Source organism: Carassius auratus, unplaced genomic scaffold (assembly GCF_003368295.1).
Source record: "Carassius auratus strain Wakin unplaced genomic scaffold, ASM336829v1 scaf_tig00216207, whole genome shotgun sequence".
NCBI lineage: Eukaryota > Metazoa > Chordata > Actinopteri > Cypriniformes > Cyprinidae > Carassius > Carassius auratus.
Genome location: NW_020528457.1, coordinates 31,363 through 51,189, shown reverse-complemented (window position 1 = coordinate 51,189; position 19,827 = coordinate 31,363). Strand labels below are relative to the sequence as shown.

At 37.3% G+C, this 19,827-nt stretch overlaps 1 long non-coding RNA gene and 1 pseudogene across 1 annotated transcript; both read right to left on the bottom strand.

Moving 5' to 3' along the window:
- Positions 1-1,399: 1,399 nt before the first annotated feature.
- On the bottom strand, positions 1,400-19,459 carry LOC113097375 (TIMELESS-interacting protein-like; annotated as a pseudogene).
- Positions 6,013-8,666, bottom strand: LOC113097376 (uncharacterized). Its single transcript, XR_003288835.1, has 4 exons — positions 8,609-8,666; positions 6,593-6,702; positions 6,374-6,437; positions 6,013-6,201 (listed from the first exon to the last, which is right to left on the bottom strand). It is a non-coding gene; the product is annotated as an uncharacterized LOC113097376 (long non-coding RNA).
- Positions 19,460-19,827: the final 368 nt, after the last annotated feature.

The window sequence follows — 19,827 nt, the reverse complement described above, 5'->3', positions numbered from 1 at the left end:
TGCTTTCTATTTTAATACATTTTAAAATGTAATTTACTTCTGTGGAAAGTAGAATTTTCAGCAGTCTTTACTCCAGTCTTCAGTGTCACATGATCCTTCAGAAATCATTCCAATATGCTGATTTGGTTCTAAAGAAGCATTTCTTATTATTACCAGTGTTGAAAACAGTTGTGCTGTCTGGCTTTGATGAATAGAAAGTTAATAGATCCTATATTCTAAAAATAGCTCCTGCATATAATGTGGACATGATGATTGATTTTGAGCTGGTGTAACACTTATATATTCACACAGGTATGGTTTGAAGGGAGAATCGAGAGGGTCAGGTGGTCAGTGTCGATGGAGATGGAAGGTGCGAGTGGGATATTGCAGAGATATCCTGACAAGATCAGCACTTGTACCGGCACTGGATCTCATACATTTTACTGCTTTGACCATGTTACAGTAAGTACATTCTCAGCAAACAGCAAAAGTCACATTGTTTGTGGCACCTTTATTTGGACTGTCATAGATATGTGTCTGTTACATCCTCTGACATCATGAGTCAACTTAAAAAATAAAAAAAAAAAAGGAATAAAAAAGTTTGTAAGAAATATTTGAAGAAAGCTTATAGATTTCACAGATGTCTGCACTGTTATTGCTTTTATTAATATTTTTAGAAATAACATTTATTTTATGTAATGTGTTTATGATCCACATTTTTTTTTATTCTATGATGCTACAGAACTCAATGTGCAAGACACTTACTCATCTCCACTTAAGGCAGGAATACTCTACACAAACTTTTGCCCCAATTTAAAATTAAAGAGTTTCACAGAATTAGTCTGAGCAAAAAAACTAAAACTGTTACATTTTAATTTCCCATTTGCCTCCTAACAAGGTGCATATTTATTTTGTGTTCTGAATCGACCTACAAGTATGGCAGTGTGTGATCCTTAGTCAATTAGTATTTGATGCTTAGGCCCGGTTTCACATTGATTCATCAGATTGTAAAAGTTGTGTTCTTCAAAAATATTACATCTACACAAATAATGTCACGTAATGGTTTTCTACATTTTTATTCAGAAAAATTGACACTGAAATAAAAGAACAGGGATAAACGTAACTGACAGGAAACATTAGAAGGTGATGACAAACTGACATTTTCAAAAAAAAAAAAAAATAGGGAATGGGTCAACCTTAAAAGCTCTCTTTGTCCTCTAGTATTGTGTGCTAACATTAGGACATTATAATAATATCTAGCCAATAATCAGAAAGTGGTGATTTTATTCTCAGGTTCACACTGATCTTACTGTGAACCTGAGAGTAAAATGATAAGAAATCTTTTGAATATGAGCAAATACATTTCAAAATCCTCACAGAGGATAAAAGATATGACAAAATGCAAGCACGCTGAAACTAGATTAATGTGTGTATAAGATCATTAGTGGTGACCAAGCCCTAGGTTGGCGTTTCAAAAAATGCCAATGAGCTGCAAAAGATGTTCGGCATATGACTGGGAAGAATTTATAAAGGTTAATTGTGGAAAAACCCCAACTGATTTAAGTTGCCCTTCCCAAAAAACTCTTAATTTATTCTTAGTCCTCTTGGTACAAAAGGGGAGGATTGGTTCAATTGCTATCATCATCATCAACTATGCCATTCGGAAGTGGACTAGCACACTCATTATCATATAAAGGGGAATTGTGAGGAGCAGCTGACTTCTGTTTGAGTGGCGTTTGTGCTGAGGTGCTCTGCTCCAGAGTGGCCTGACTCTCTTGACTGAGGTACTGTCCTGAAATACTGGTTGATGGTTCATCTGCATCCTGGATGGAATTCTGAGAGGATTCTGGGGGGAGAAGAGTGTATCAAATAGTGATAAAAAATTAGATAGAAGCAGCTGAATCTATATGCATGACAGTGGACCCAGGACTAGAGAGAACTTTCATTCGAATCATAACACACCACAAAAAAACAACAACACTCAGATGATGGTGATTTAATGACTCCACACACCTAACTGTTTCTGCTTGGCAAGTCTCCTCTCCAGAGCCAGCCGTTTGGTTGAGCTCTATGCGCCGCTGCTGTTCCTCAGTGAGAGAGGCTGGAGCAGGAGTAGAATGGAACAAACGGATCTTCAGGGAAACCTTCCTCTCCAGCTGGATCAGACTCTTCCAGTACTCGACCCTCACCCTCCTCTGAAGGGAAGTAGAAAGTCGATTAATTTGTACCTGCTGCATTCAATAGTACTGTAAGACAGTCAAAAGTTGAAACATATCATTACCCAACGTAGTCCTCATGTGTTATTGGCATGTCCAATCGAATTCGTTTCAGACAGGTCTAATGGAGAAACAAAGGACAGTGTTAACGAAGACATGCAGACAACTTCCACGAAGGATGTACAATATCACAAACTGAGAGTTTTTTTAATGAGGTAATGAGGTTTAATGTGCTTTAATTCCTATGTTCTGTTCTTAAAGCACAAATTTAACGTTAAAAACATGGCAATCATGGTGGTCATCAAGAAAAAAAACTGATACATGGCGCAACAGCCTTTGACAGGGCTACCTGATTAGTTCCAAATGTACTAGTGGTGTACTAGTTTAAATATGTTTAATGGCATTTCTTTAATAAGTAGCTTATTATTAACCAAGGCCAGTACTTTTGAGACCAATACTGCTATTGATGTCTATTAAATGCATGTCCACCTCAATTTTAGCCATAAATTATAGCCGTTCAACATTACAGTGTAGTTGAAAGCCATCAATTTTAACATAGAGAACGCTCTGAAAAATATAACAACTTTTAATTTAAGTAACCTTAAAACAACCTATTTTATCTTGAATATTCCTCAAGAATTTTTTATTTTATTTTTCATGTCAGACATCTTACCTGAACTTCTTTTTTATTTCCCAGACTCTCCACTTTATCAATGAACTCCTCAAACTGCATTTTAGGATACAGGCGATGGGCCCAGTTCTCCATTTTCTTCAAGAGGAGCTTCAGATTCTCTGCCTGGATCAGAAATGAATGAAGAGGGTGAGCACTGACAACTATATTTATAGATCACATCGATTCATTTATATACATAAATGCTGGAACAACAGAATCTATAATCAAATAAAAATGAATTCAGGAGTATTTCAATATTTCGCACAAAAAGTAAAAAATGAGCCATTACCTCGTGCCCTTTGCCTTTGAACTTAACATCATCAAATAAAGTACGCAAAGCTGGAAGACCCTTCTCAGAAATCAACCTAAAGGAGAGAAGAGATGGAAGAGGTGAACTTTACACACTGGAGAAGACTCAAGACGAGTCAAATTTATTTATAGCACTTCTCACAATAAACACTGTTTCAAAGCAGTTATAATCATGAGGCTAATGTTTATAATATCGTAATTACTTGGTAATAAAAATTTAAATTGTGACGAAGCAAGTAATACAGCAGTTTAAACATGCTATATAGCATATTAGAGCTATATAAAGAGCTGGGTGATAATATAGATAATATACCACTTTTCTTGCATGTACTATATGAATGCAGTAGGGATGTAAATTTTCAAACATTTCCATGCTCGATCGTTGTTTAATCATCAATTAATAGATTAATCGTTAACCTTAATGCAGTAAAATGTGTCTATTGCAGCAGCACACAGTCACCGGCAAGACAAGGATGTTGAAGAACTTTGTGTGGTTTCTATTTTAATGTACTTTTAAAGTTTCAATCACATTAAAAGCTTAAGTTGTACATTAAGAATGAATGATGATGCATTTATATTCCATCACAGCCGCTCGCACATGTTTTGGCCATTGGCTGCACTCAACCCAAAATTAAACTGGTTAATTGACCATCGATAGCTTTAATCGATTGCGTCTCTGGTCAAGGATTAATCGACGATCGATTAATTGTTCTGCATAACCCTAGTATGCAGATAGATAAATTTGGATATTATATATATATCCAACTTTATATACACAACTGTGCAATAATATAGTTAATATAAACAATCATGCAGCCAATAATTGCTGTATAGTATATATTGCTTTATGGGAGTAAACTGTATGTACGCAGGTAAAATAGGACGTTAACTCAATCATAGTCTGTCCGCTAAAACAAACTAATTATTATTTTATTCATTATCAATTAACTACCATCTGGTCCTGTACCTGTTTGCATCCAGTTTAGGCCGAGGCCTCTGCACTGTTCGTCTTTTTGCCACTGGCACTTCTGCGAGTTTTGACACTTCTCCTTCCTCCTCACCTAAACATGAAACAGTAAGGGTTTGATCCCAATGTGAGATATAACTCCACAGAAGATTCTTCTATGTACAGTATAAACAGCACTGATTAAGCAGCATGAGACAGCAGGACGAGGAATTGGAACAGCTCACAGCTCAAGATTTTTGAAAAACAGACCTTCTCCATTGCCAAAAGGATCCTCCTCGATGTCTCTCTGACCAGGCGATGATGGAGGGGGGAGAGGAGGGAACCTCTCATCCTCTGTGTGCTCATAATCTGGGATGTCAAACGGATCAAGCATTGTGCATGGGATCCTGTAGGGACAGGAGCATTTAATCAATCCTACAACATAAATACAATTTCATTCTACTTTCAGTGCTGTTGACATAAATTAAGTTCCCTGGCTGTTTCTGAACACGAATACCTACAGTTTAACAGTATCCATATGATCAGTGACAAAATACACAAACAGCAGTTATCATCGTCGTCTAAACTCTAGGTTTTCCCGGGATCCGCGGTCAAATATTAAACAACATTTCATATTAAAATCTTATTAAAATATATTTTTTAAATGATAAAAATAAATGTATTTATAATATTTCAAATAAATCCGGTACTTTGTAAATTATTTGGCATTAATAATATTTTAATGTAACGTTAAATTACAGTTTTAAAAAACAACCTGCTATCTTTCTTCTGTAAAGCGACTTGTTTACAAACAGAAGTCAATCATAAATTGCCTCAGCATTTATTTTATTCATGTCTTTGTACTGTCGCAGATAAGCGTTTTAGTCTCTTAAACTGTTGAACAATAACTTCAATGCTAAAAAGAAACACATTTTTGCATGTTTCAGAAGAAGGTCGCGTAAGTTACGTTAACGTTACCCGTTGCACGCTGTATTCGTCCAAACAATGTCATTGCCTCATAATTGTCGGGAAAGTACATAAACGGTACAAAATTCACATAATTTAATTATGGGAGTTCACCCTAGTATTAGCACCCATACAATCATAGTTTAGTTGTCGAATTGAACGGATATTAATCGTAAAGGAGAGTTGTATTGGTACTGTCACAGCAGTTTGGCGCCAGACTGTGTCAATCCCGCACATCGCCCCTCTGTTTCACCCATGTCTGGACGTTAAACTCAACCGATGACACTGTAATTTTAGTGAAAAGCTGAATATCAATGCGGTCCATCGAACTTACTGAATATGTGTTGTCAAAAGACGAAACTTCAACACCAACCACAGCACGAGAGATCATCAACAGCACAGAGCTAAAGTTTCTACCGCGGCTTTCCGCTCAGCCAATCAAATCCCCGCTACGGCGAGCGTCAGTGGTTCAGTCGCGTCGCTGTCCGCATGGCGGATGAGAACAGCGACGTCTACCGGCGCGGAGCGCGACAAAATATAACGGACAGTTTTGCTAGCGTTACCGAGGTAGACGCATTAATATAACAAAACAGATATAACGCAGGCTTTCAAACTTTATTAAGAAGCACAGTTCTCATACATGTGGTTCTTATTCTGTAATGTATGTAACGTTACATTGTAAACAAGTCTCAGCATGTCATCATTATTAATAATAATTAATAAAAAAGAAATTTTCTGACACATGCGATGTGAAAAAATATATATAGTTGTGTAAATGTGAAGCAGTCTGTTTTAATAATTGTGCTCTAAGCAGGAACATGAGAAAGACTGCAGTGAGGAGAATGCAGAGCGTGCACACGGTGGGGACGTCAATCTCTGTGACCATCTTCATGTGGCTGATATGTGGATCTGGAGAAAAAAATAAAGGTGAGTCAGTGACAACTAATAAAAGATGCATTCAGTGAAAACATAAAGGTATTTGAAAATAGCACTAGCACTGAACAGAAAACATGAAACATGACATCCTGAGCTCTGAACCTAAACTTCATCATGCACAGGCCAAACCTTTGGCATATCTGCATGTTCCTTATTTTCCTTGGATTTTCTTCTAGCTGAAAGGGCAAACAAAAGATAATTCCTGTTAGAAAGTTACCATATAATTTTATGCTTGGCTATAAATAGAAAATGTCATTTGTGACAGAATTTCCTTTTCTTCGTCCCAGCTAGATCACTTCTGCCTGTGCTGCTCATCATGGGAGAGAAGTCAGCAACAGTTACACTAACCTGCCGCAAGGAGCTGGTTGCTTGAGGTGCATGTTTCCAGTGCCTTTCTTTTCCAGCTTTAAATCTGTGGTAAACATTATCCAACTTAAATTCATAAGATGTAAACTGGGACATATTATAAAGACATCATATATATTTATCACAGATTGCACTAAAATAATTAGACTCGTCTTGTACTCTTTGACGCAAAAGATGAAATAAAAAGTTATTTCCACGTACAAAGTCCACATAGTACAGGCCAAATCTTTCGGACTAGCCCTCCTCCCATTCAAACTTGTCAAGCAATGACCAAGCTGTGTAGCCTTTCACATTCACTCCATCTTTAACCGCTGAATGAAAAAAACAAGCAAACAAAAAGGTTCTTTTAAGTGGTTATATAGACTTTATTTATCAACGTATGAAGAGAATTATGATTTGGAGCTAGAACTTTTGTGCTTGGAAGGAAGCCTTTTTAATTTTTATAAATATCAGTCAGTCTGTAATCAAGTTTCCATAAATTTTGATTTGCATGTTCAGAATTTTTTTATGAATCAGTTGGAATTGCTCAATTTATCCTGTCTGTTCTAAGACATTAGTTCTCAAAGTTTTTGATTAAAATCCCTCCCATTTGCCAACTCAATATTCATAGTCCATTCATAACCATTATAATGGTTAAGAGATTTCCTCTGATAATTCAATGACATTTATATGCATTTATATGACAATGATGACTGTTTTCAAATGTTTTTATTAACAGAAACAGAGAGTGTTGAAATGAATCAAACATGATTCTATAAGATTCAGTTTTTTTTATTTATAAAAATGTATTTGAGGGGAGAAAATAACTATGAGTTCAATTTGATAATTTCATTATGATTCCTTTTTGTATTTATGGCATCTTAATGACATTTTATATACTGATATACAGTACAGACTAAAAGTTTGGACACACCTTCTCATTCAAAGAGTTTTCTTTATTTTGATGACTATAAAATTGTAGAGTCACGCTGAAGGCATCAAGAGCTATTTGACCAAGAAGGAGAGTGATGGGGTGCTGCGCCAGATGACCGGCCTCCACAGTCACCGGACCTGAACCCAATCCAGATGGTTTAGGGGTGAGCTGGACCGCAGACAGAAGGCAAAAGGCCAACAAGTGCTAAGCATCTCTCGGGGAACTCCTTCAAGACTGTTGGAAGACCATTTCAGGTGACTACCTCTTGAAGCTCATCAAGAGAATGCCAAGAGTGTGCAAAGCAGTAATCAAAGCAAAAGGTGGCTACTTTGAAGAACCTACAATATGACATATTTTCAGTTGTTTCACACTTTTTGTTATGTATATAATTCCATATATAATTCCACATGTGTTAATTCATAGTTTTGATGCCTTCAGTGTGAATCTACAATGTTCATATTCATTAAAATAAAGACCAAACTTTTGGTCTGTACTGTTTACACATACACACACTGGCCACTTTATTAGGTACACCTTGCTAGTACTGGGTTGGGAACCCCTTTTTGCCTTCAGAACTGCATTAATTATTTGTGGCATAGATTCAATAATGTGTTGGAAACAGAGATTTTGGGCCATATTGACATGATAGCATCATTCACTTACTGCAGATTTGTCGGCTGCACATCCATGATGCAAATATCCCGTTCCACCACATCTCAAAGGTGCTCGATTGGATTGAGATATGGTGACTGTGGAGGTCATTTGAGTAAAATCAATTCATTGTCATGTTCAAGAAACCAGTCAGAGATTATTTGAGCTTTGTGACATGGTGCATTGTCCTGCTGGAAGTAACCATCGGAAAATGTAAACTGGCATAAAGTGATGGGCATGGTCAGCAACAATACTCAGGTAGGCTGTGGCATTTAAAATTTATGCCAAATTCTAACTCTACCATCTGAATGTTGCAACAGAAATCGAGAGTCAGACCAACGTTTTCCCAATGTTCTATTGTCCAGTTTTGGTGGGTCTGTGTGAATTGTAGCCTTTGTTTCCTGTTCTTAGCTGACAGGAGCGGGACCCAGCGTGGTCTTCTGCTGCTGTAGCCCACCAGAGATGGTATTCAGCATACCTTGGTTTCTATCATCTCTAATCAGTCTGCTCATTCTCCTCTGAACTCTGAAATCAACAGGTGTACCTAATAAAGTGGCCACTGAGTGTGTGTGTGTGTGTATAGATAGATAGATAGATAGATATATAGATGGATAGATAGATAGATAGATAATTAATAATTAATAATTCCTTACATTTATATAGCGCTTTTCTAGACACTCAAAGCGCTTTACATAGACAGGGGGTATCTCCTCATCCACCACCAGTGTGCAGCATCCACCTGGATGATGGGACGGCAGCCATAGTGCACCAGAACTCTCACCACACACCAGCTTACTGATGGAGAGGAGACAGAGTGATGAAGCCAATCAGCAGATATGGGGATTGTTAGGAGGCCATGATGGTCAGAGGCCAATGGGCAAATTGAGCCAGGATGCCGAGGTCACACCTCTACTCTTTTCGAAAGACATCCTGGGATTTTTAATGACCACAGAGAGTCAGGACCTAGGTTTAACGTCTCATCCGAAGGATGGATAGATAGATAGATAGATAGATAGATAGATAGATAGAAACAGTCAGATAGATAGATAGATAGATAGATAGATAGAAACAGTCAGATAGATAGATAGATAGATAGATAGATAGATAGATAGATAGATAGATAGAAACAGTCAGATAGATATATAGATAGATAGATAGATAGATAGATAGAAACAGTCAGATAGATAGATAGATAGATAGAAACAGTCAGATAGATAGATAGATAGATAGATAGATAGATAGATAGATAGATAGATAGATAGATAGATAGATAGATAGAAACAGTCAGATAGATAGATAGATAGAAACAGTCAGATAGATAGATAGATAGATAGAAACAGTCAGATAGATAGATAGATAGAAACAGTCATATATATATATAGATAGATAGATAGATAGATAGATAGATAGATAGAAACAGTCAGATAGATAGATAGATAGATAGATAGATAGATAGATAGAAACAGTCAGATAGATATATAGATAGATAGATAGATAGATAGATAGATAGATAGATAGATAGATAGATAGATAGATAGAAACAGTCAGATAGATAGATAGATAGATAGAAACAGTCAGATAGATAGATAGATAGAAACAGTCATATATATATATATATATAGATAGATAGATAGATAGATAGATAGATAGATAGATAGATAGATAGATAGATAAGCTTGTTCTGGCCTCCTTGTTGAGAACCCCTGGTAAAACCATTTAAACATAGAAAGCATAAATTTCTATATTGATTCTGACCTTTGAGCATTTCATCGATGTAATCCCTCAAGTACTACAGTCTCCAGTCATCACACAGCTCCGTGCACATCATCTTCTCTGATACACCATTTCCTGTCACGTATATAGTGGGGTGTCCATACTGTGTCTAAGAATAAAAAGATTTGAGTCACAAAGGGACAATGTGCCATTCCTAGTCAGACTACTGCCCATATTCTGGAAGTAGTTGTTGCAGTTTTTTACAGAAATATACCTTTACGAAGCTAAGCAGACGGTGGAAGCCTCATGGCACAGAGTAGAGCCACTCTGATCCAGGATCAGGCCACTGTGGGTCTACCAGCTCAGCCAGGTCACGGTCAGTGAAGTAGCTGTTTCCACGGTTGGAAGGCAAGTTCTTTTGTGTGATATAGCACGTAGTGAAGTGACTGATGCCCAGGAAGTCACAAGTGCCTTCGACAAAACTTTTCTCATGAGGGCTGATAGTAGGCAGACGAGAGCTACTCAGGCCCTGCTGGGCACTCTTCCTACCTGCAGAAATGAATCACAGAAAAACTTATGTAATAATTGTAAATTATCATCAGCTAAATAAGCCTATATACCTATATATATATATATATATATATATATATATATTATTTATTTATGGTTTGCTTGCCTATGTAGTCTTTCATTATTTGAGGATAGTCTCCATAGAAAAGTGTTGTGGCAAACTAGCTCAAGTAGAACTGGACATATCTTTCAGCAGCTTCTATATCGCGCTGATTGCTGATGTCCACTGGTTCTCCCCAGTCAGCTGACAGGGAGATGCCCACCATTCCTAAAATGGTAGAAACACTTCCAGTTTGGACCTTTGTGCCTTGAAAGGGTAAAAGTGGATTTCAATATCTGAAATTTGTCTACCTTTCTGTTTGTTATGCCACTGGGCATCGTATGTGTGCGAGATCTTAGCATGAGCCTGTCAGTGCAGCAGAGGATAAAAAAGAGCTTCATTTCACTGCCTGTGAATTTTTATCAGAAACAGTAATTTAAATAGTCAATTATATTTTTGGAATAGTTTTTTTTTTTTTTTATCCCTAAATGCGTACTTATTTGCATTTTTTTTCTCCACTGCCCATAATAAGAACATTGCATTGCTAATTTAGCGTAATGATTGTTTCTGTAGCTCAATTATTATAGTCATTAGACCACAGTGGACTGCAGTGGATTTAATCACCTTAATGATGTTGTGGGCAGCATTATAGGCACCGATACCCCTCATCTTCAGACCAGGAGCATGTTCTCCAGTCTCATAGCCCTCCACTGCAACAGACTGGGAATATGGAAGGGTGTAAGAGTGGACTTTGAACCAGATAATAAACTGATTATTCTCATGTACGTCAAAGTAACTGTGAGATTGCATTCATTATTGTGGAATTTCTAGCAAAAGAACTGCATGAATATGAATTTTTAGAATTGTAAATGAAGCCAGAATTGTAATAGTTGATGCTACTTTTACAATCCTCACCCAAGGATTGTTGAAGGTGATCCAGTGTTTGACTCTATTGCCAAATCTGTCAAAGCACAGGTTGGCAAAAACGTTGAAGAAGTTGACCATACTGGCATTTTGCCAACCTCCATATTTCTCCTCCAGAACCTGCAAAGGCACAGATATTATTTTTTTTAAAGTTAGATCAATTTTTAGAGACTCTTTTTAAACATATATACATGTATACATTATATGTACTCCAACATACTTATATACTTATAATACTTTTGAAAGAGAATTTGCTGCATCTGGTAAATAGGTAAAAACTCTACACAAGATCAGTATATCTGAATTCATACTACTTGAATTCATAAAAAGTAGGTGACAAGATCCTGAATAACCTACTACTTCTGACTAGATTCTAATTTGTGCATCCAGTGGACACTTTAATATCCTATGATGCCACGGGAGAGGAGTGAAGAAGTGACAGGGACAACATGGGTGGATGTAGTATGTCCAAATTTCATTCATACTTCTCATATTCATTCTATGTAGAACATAATAATAAGGTCATGAAGTCAGTTTTAAACCAAATGTAGAATCTACTGGACAGTAGGTACAGTATGTGATTTCAGACGCAGTCATTGTCTGCCTGTGTGGCGATTTTGTTTTACCTGAGGTAGAGCGTCACAATTGGTGTCATTCTGTTCTCCAGAAGCATATTAATTAGGTTATCATAGTGCTCTATCCCTTTCTCATTGATGTAGTCATCTAAAAAAAAAAAGCAATCAGAAAAACGTTTGGTAATTACTTTATATATATTATTTATATATATTTGGCAGAAATAATTTGAATGACTTTTAATGCCGCTGGGCAGAATCCTTGGCCAGGAGATGGAAAAGAGATAGTGGTTCAGCTTCAGGTCTTTCATCAATGCAATATCATCCTAAAACATACATTTAAAAAATTGTCTTAGAACCAAAGCATCTATGTACATACACCATTACGCATTTCTGATCAAGAAATCATAGCACCTTATTTTATAATAGCCTTCACAGGAAGAGTCACCATTGTCATTCAGGTGAATTTTCTCTCTTTTGTGAGAAAACACATCCCATGCTCCTTCTGTTTGATATGACGAGCTGCCAGCGCCCCAAGATAATCCTGAAAATTTATGCATACACACTTTGCTATATATATATATATATATATAAAACTCTTGTGTATATGTGTTTGTAAATGCATTAATTATATAGAATCCTGAAAATGAATAATTTATCTAAAATAATATCAAATGCTACTGACATTCTTTGAAATATTTTATTTTGTGTTCAGCAGAAGAAAATAAATTCATACAGGTTTGTGACAGCTTGAGGGTGAGATGACAGTTTTTCATTTTTGAGTGACTGAGTAAGACAGGTTTATTATTTACAGTGTTATTTACTTGTTTTATACTTTACATATTTTGTATATTCTACATTATATATCAGCTTATATATTACTGAATCAATATATTATTCTTTATATTTTAATATTTGCTGTTAAAGAACGCACTTCTATTTGCTGTTGTTTGTAAAAGTGTTATTTACTGTCATGAGTAATGCTTTACCTGAAGGAAATGTGCCATACTGAAATGATCCCACTTTGTTCTTGGTCCAGTCAAAGTCTTCACTTTCAAAAATGTGCATTGCCAAAAGAAGAATGTGGCATATCCTCAGCACACTGTAGCATCCTCAATTCTTAAATATGCATATATTGAGACACTTCAGGTCAGTTTTTCCAAAAAAAAAAAAAACCTTCCTCAGAGTGGTCAGCTTTCAAAGCATTCAAAGCTGAGGCATATCAATGATGCATCCCAAAGCTGTCACAGTCCATGTGCAATCAGCCGTAACTGCCCAAACCCGAATAAGATCAGACGAATTTACTCTCATTTCAGCCAGCTATAAGACAAACTGACACAAAAGGCTATCAGTGACAAAAAGTAAGTCAGTTTGTCAAGAGCTGCTAATACGAAAGACATCTCAGTAGGTTTTATCCAGAAGAGAGGAGATATAAGTTTGTATCTGAAGGAGAGAGGATGAGATGATGATTAAAACGCTCATTAAACCTCATTCACCCTCACAAAGCTGGCCAGTGCCTGTGTGCCCGTGAGCACAAAACAGCAGCGAAGCGTCGAGTAGATCCGAGCTCCATTCAGGAGCCACACACAGGCTCAAATACCCACTATTCAAATTCAGTGGGTTGAGAGGGGAAAAGTGCTGCTCCTGACACCTTTTATAGAACCGAACATTTGACTCTGTAAGCAAAAGTTGATGCTGGTGTGGGTGATAAACTTGCATTTTGGCGCCTCAAGGGGGAAATACAAATGTATGCTATGAAAAAGGGGAAAATGTTTGGATTTCAACCAGCATTTCTGAAACAATTCTGTTTTTTAATAAAGGATGTATGTTAATAAATAAGTCAGCAAAAACTAATAAAATAAGAATTGGTTGTTTAGCTGTTAGGTGATGAGTTTGTAATTTTTTTATAATGCATGTTATTTTATAGAGTGCAGAATGTAATATATAAAAGTAGAATCCAATTCCAACTGAACTAGGATAATAAATATAGATCAATATTATAGAAAATCATGGTTGGATCGATCGCTACAATACATAAGTGTGGTTACTTGCTGGTAACATGAATACAAGTAAAACATGTACTGAAAAGAATGTTGAATCATTTCAGAAAGTGTTGACACTGCACTCTTTTACTAAATGTTCCTGTGTCGTGTGTTTAGGTGTGTATGAAGGAGAATGTATGTTGGTTTATCATGTTTACATGTGTTCTCTTGCATGTTCTACTGATGTGTCTTTAAGCCTTTACATGTGTGCATTTGAGTTTCTGTATGCACAAATAACTTAAGGCTTTTACAAAACATAGCATGCTGTGTGTGTTTAGCATATCAATACACAGACAGACTACAGAGAGAGCAGCAGAAAGAATATGAGCCTTCTAGCACTCCCTGTTTCTATGTACCTGCTGTATTTAAGGACCGTCTTAGTGGCCACCACGAGCTGACATAAACATCTTTACTGAGGTCCCCGGGCTAGCCAAAAAAAACAGGTATGTTTGCGGTGTGTTTGGACACCAAATTTTCGAGTTTCAATCAGATCTGCACCTCCCAAGAGGACTGTATTAATCACTGCAGAAAAAGGCAGACCAGCATCCATGAATCATTACAGATTTGCGAAAGATACTGTAGTAAATATATAGTTCCAACCATACCATTTCGACAGCCCTGAAATAACATACTGCTATGCTTTAAATGGAAAACTGAATTGTTCCACACATACATTTACACAAACATACATTTGCCTTGCTATGGAACAAATAAAATGTAACTTTAATTTAAATGTTATATCATAAACATTTGGAAAGAAAAGAAACCATTTATAAAGAATATCAAAAAGTTCACTTCTTTCAGATTTGATAGAAATAGTTTGATTGTTGATGTTTATGTTTGAAAATGTGCTAAGAGTATTTGACTTTTTCCCCTAGCAAGCTGGGGTCTGTGCTCCAACGTGCCTTCTACGGGTCCAGTGGGAGGGTAAGAGTTTCTTTTTAAATAGTTTATTCCTTCATAGTGACTCAGCATTGAGTTTGATGCTGTCAGTAGGGAATGTTCTGTTTGCTACTCTGTTTATTTCTTCTTATGCTGTTTTAGTGGTGTAAAAGAAAAAGAAAAATAAAAAATAAAGGAAAATTTGCTGAAAAATTAGTTCGATTTTTACTTCAGGGTTTCCGTATTGTCCCACAATTATTCATCATCATATTGTGCTTAGTAAATGAATGTGCATGTGTTGTTTTTTTTAACATTAGTTTGTGTGTTTTCCAGGTGACCCTTTTTGAGCAGAGGAACTTCGCAGGTCGGCGACTGGACCTGACCTCTGACTGTCAGAAGTTGAGTGAAAAAAATTTTCCTGACAGATGCAACTCTGTCCAGGTGGAGAGTGGAGCGTGAGTACATGGTAGTTTTGTATCACGAGACCTTATATTAACATTTATAAATGCAGGATTACTGATTACTCCACATTTTGAGTCAGTCAATATTTTTATAGCTAAATTAAAACATTTTTGTTTTGTTAAATGTAATTCCATTTTGCCAAATAAAGCCCATTTAGGTATGTTTTGCATTTCAACTGTGATATGTGCTCTTGTGTAGATGGGTGGCATATGAACATGAGAACTTCCGAGGACGTCAGTACCTGTGGGACATGTTTGACAGGGGGGAGTACAACTGCACTGATAGGTGGTGTGCTCAGGGGGACCACATCTCCTCTGTTCGTGCTGTGAAACAAGTGAGACACACATTTTACAAATGGAATTTCCACTGGTTGTAAAAAAAAAAAGAAAAAAAAACATATAATGGTCCAAAATCATGAACGCAAAAATTGTTTGTTTACCTGTATTTCGTGGTCTAGGACAATAACCCTCCTCGTGCGCAGCTGTTTGAGCGGGCAGGTTTCTCAGGCAAGAAGACAGAGCTTCATGATGACATCCCCAACCTGATGAGCCGTTACAGCCTTAACAGAGTGTCCTCCATCAGAGTAACGGGCGGAACGTGAGTACAGTTTCACTTAGGTTAAAATACTGAGCTATTTATTCAGTGTTGTGTGCATATTTTAGCAAAAATACATCAGTCACATTTCCCACCTCTCTCTCCTGACCACAGCTGGGTGGTGTACCAGGAGCCTAACTACAGAGGAGCCCATTACATCCTGGAGAAGAAGGACTACAACAGCTTCTCGGACTGGGGTGCCCAAAACAGCACCATTGGCTCAATTCGCCGTGTCTGCTTCAGCTAGAAAAATCTCCACATCTGTCAGCTCTTTGGACAAACAGTACACCAGCTGTGAGTGAAACAGAGGCACTATTTTAGTAATAAACTGATGAAAAAGACAAATAGTGTTGTTTGTGCTTAAGTTATCGAACAGGAACTACATAATTCATCAGGTATCTTAAAGATGAAAAGTTCTCCCAACGGTTCGGGAGAGTTTCAGATGCAAGAATGAGTGTTGTGTTGTCCTCTAGTGGTGAAACACATCACGCGCATTGGCGTTTCTGCAACGTCAGACCGTCTGGTATAATGTTACCTGGCATGTCACAGCCACCACCATCTTAAGATAGTCTTTTAGCACAGCTCCAGGATTGTTCCCAGGATATTACAGCACTGTTTCATCCTGCCCTGATGGGATGCATCATTAGACACGGGATGCTAATAGGAGCTGTGATCTCACAGCTTTGCCCTCTCTTCTATGATCCGAATCCTTTAAAGAGCAGCTGTGGAGCTCATCTGTGTATATTTGAGCAAACGCTGAGGAATTCACGCTGGCTTGAGCTCTGTGTTGGACTGACAGTCACGCTGTCGTGCTCTCTAAAGGCCGGTGAGGTATTTCTGTGGGTCGTGGGAGTAGCAGTTGCTGTGGCCATGTCGTGCCGATCTCTCTCACGGTCGGTCCCCACAGCAGCCTGGAGGTACTCACCAGAGTAGACACAGCAGAGGGGTAGAAAGAACGCACACTGGTTTAGGATCATGTCTCACAGAGAAGGAAGTACAGGGAATGAGAGAGCCAAGAGTGAAAAGAGGTTTCTGTGATTATAAACAAATGTTTGACAACCATTATGTTAACCACTGGCAGTTTATTTATTCTGTAAAACTAGTATTACAGCTATTAGTGCTGATTTTATCACTGTTATCACTGCTGTTGCTGCAGTTACTGTTGCACTTATACTATCGTGGTACATGAAAATGTTGCCCTGGGATTTGGAGTTATAAAAAATTAAAATCAAATAAAAAATCTAATTATTTACAGTGAGACAGGACTCTAGTGAAATAATATAATACAATAAATATAGTTACATTTGTAAAATGATATCTTACCTAAGTGAATGGCAGAAAACAACTTGAAATAATGCTGAGATATACGAATATGAACTTCCGTTTTGTTGGTCTCACAAAATATTGCTATTTCAAGTAAAGGCTTTTATTTTGAACTTTCTATTTATTAAAGGATCCTGAAAAAAAATGATCATGGTATAAATTACAGTTCAAATATTAAAATAGAAGAAAGTTATTTTAAACTGTAATAATATTTCACAATATTACTGTTTTACTGTATTTCTGATCAAATAAATGCAGTCTTGGTGTGTATAAGAGACTACCAACTTCTACCAACTTCAAACCTTTGAATAGCAGTGTATGTGTAAGCAGGGCCGTTTAAAGGAATTTGGGGGCCCCAAGCAAAATGGACATAGAGGCCCCCCGACAATGACGATGTTGAGGATGAAGTTGATGGTGTAGCTGGGAAATAATTGAAACAAAAATCTGAAATTACCTGTGAAGTACGTTTTACCATTTCACTGTTAGCATATTAAAAGAGGTCACTATTACCAGCTCAGGGGTGCCTTAAATGAACAACTAAGTTTCCTTTTTTAGATTTGTTTTTTTTAAATGCATAGAATGCAATGCATACATAAAAAAAACAACATTTAATTATTAATAATTGTTTCTCTGTCTGTACTACTTGTACTTTGAACAATGACAATAAAGTTGACAGATGAATTAAGTGCATTTAAGTGCCATTCAGGTGGGTTTTTAAATAAAGCATTTTCTGAGACGCACATTAAACACCAAACATTAATTTATCTTTTAATCATTGAAAATTAAGCAAACTAAAGTTTTTGTTAAGAGCAGTTATGTAGATGTTGTTCATGCGTTCACATTCTCATTTAGTGAGACATCAGACGCGAGACTGAAATCACCGCGAGCGTCACGCGCGCTTCAGTGCGTCTTCAAGGACGTGTTCCTTTCATTAACAGAGACACGCAGAACATGCAGGATTCATATTTAAACAGACTGTTCCTGCTTAATATGTACAGATATTAGTCCGTATCGTGGTTTGATGTAAGCGCAATGACCTAATTTTAATTCATTCATTCAAAATTTGGCAAATTACGTGTCATTCTGCGTTAAACTGTAAATTCTGTTTTATGACTGGATTCCGCGATTCTTGCAATCGAAACACGCCACGACGTTCTCTTTATGTTTGCCTGAGCCCTCAAATCAAAACACTGCTGACTCCTTGCAGTCTGCGATTTCTGATCTGCGTTTTCCTTATCCCGTAAAAAAAAAAAAAAAACAAAAAAAAAAACATATTACAGTAACCATATTCCTTCCGTTCGAGAAAAAAAAAAAAAAAAAAAAAGCAGAGATCACTTGACTTGGTTGGCCTGCTGTCAGCGAAAACTGAGAGGGGCCCCCTTGAGGGGGATCCCGATAACAGTGTCATTACATGTTACTGCATTGACGATCAAAGGGGCGCTCACACAGTGTCGTTGCATTTTATTCTTAACCAGTCGTTGTCTTGGGGCCCCAGGTCAGCTCGGGGCCCCAAGCAATTGCTTGGTTTGCCTGCCTTGTTGCGACGGGCCTGTGTGTAAGCAATAGAAAATTATAGGCAAATACAGCTGTTTTGCTCTTACAATAAAAGCCTGTGATTTAAACAAAACAAATAAGAATGCATACACAGCATGGCGCTCAGGGCAGGAAGTCCATCACAAAACTTTTTTTCCCTCTCTGCCACACACACAAACAGTCAGTCATAGTCTGACCTTGAAGGTGGCATGGCCAGTTGAATGGGAAGGGTCCTATGTTTCTTTCCAGTAAGCCAGTTGGTCACAGATGAAATGGTAAACTTTCTGACCACCCATACACAGCATTCCTCTTGCTTGAGTTCAATCCCACAAAAAAAAAAAAACATATATACATCCACACGGCAACACGCAAGTCATGTTTTAACAATTAGAATTTGAATCCCTCTTTCTCTCAATGTGTTTTTATGGTATGTACATTTACATTTTTAAACATACCACACATTGGTTGTACTGCAAAAGCTGTTTGCCCTCTTTTCCTGTTCTTTCAGTGATTGTCTTTGCTGTAATCCATGAGCCAAACTTCACAGTCTTCGTGTTACATAATTTCAGTACTACGTGACAGAGGGCCAAACAAACACACCTCAGAGTGCTGCACACCTTAGTGGCAGTTATTATCTCAGTCTGGTTTGGTTTCGTTCACACAGTATCACCGAGAATTTAAATCCCTAGTTACTTCCTCATGAAACAGCCTCTATCCAAGTGTGACCCTCGATCTTCAGCAGTGTTACAGTGAAAACTCTGGGAAACTCCTCCAACTTGCTTTAGACCCTTGTGGAAAAGTACATTGACACCAAAGAGGCTCAGTTGAATCATTGAGTTTAATACAAAATGAGGAAATATCATTCAAAATATGAGTGCATTTCAAAAAATATTCTGATGCTGCCAGTGTTGCCCCCCCCCCCCCCCAAACTGATATATTTATTAATATTTTTAGGTAAGCACTACTAAATTGAAGATAATGTAGGCCTAATGTTGTAGGTATCCTAGCATATGTCATACTATATATCCTGTGTGTTTTGACTCATTTGCAGGATAGCTATCACTCCATCAATGCAAAATGTTCTTGCTCTCAGCCATTTTGCTTGGTCTATGTTACAGAAAGATGATCTCACCAGAAAATACCCTGCGAGGCTTAAACGCAAACTCTTTCATGTCTGACAAGCTATTTCAGTATGATTATCAGGAAAATCTTGATGC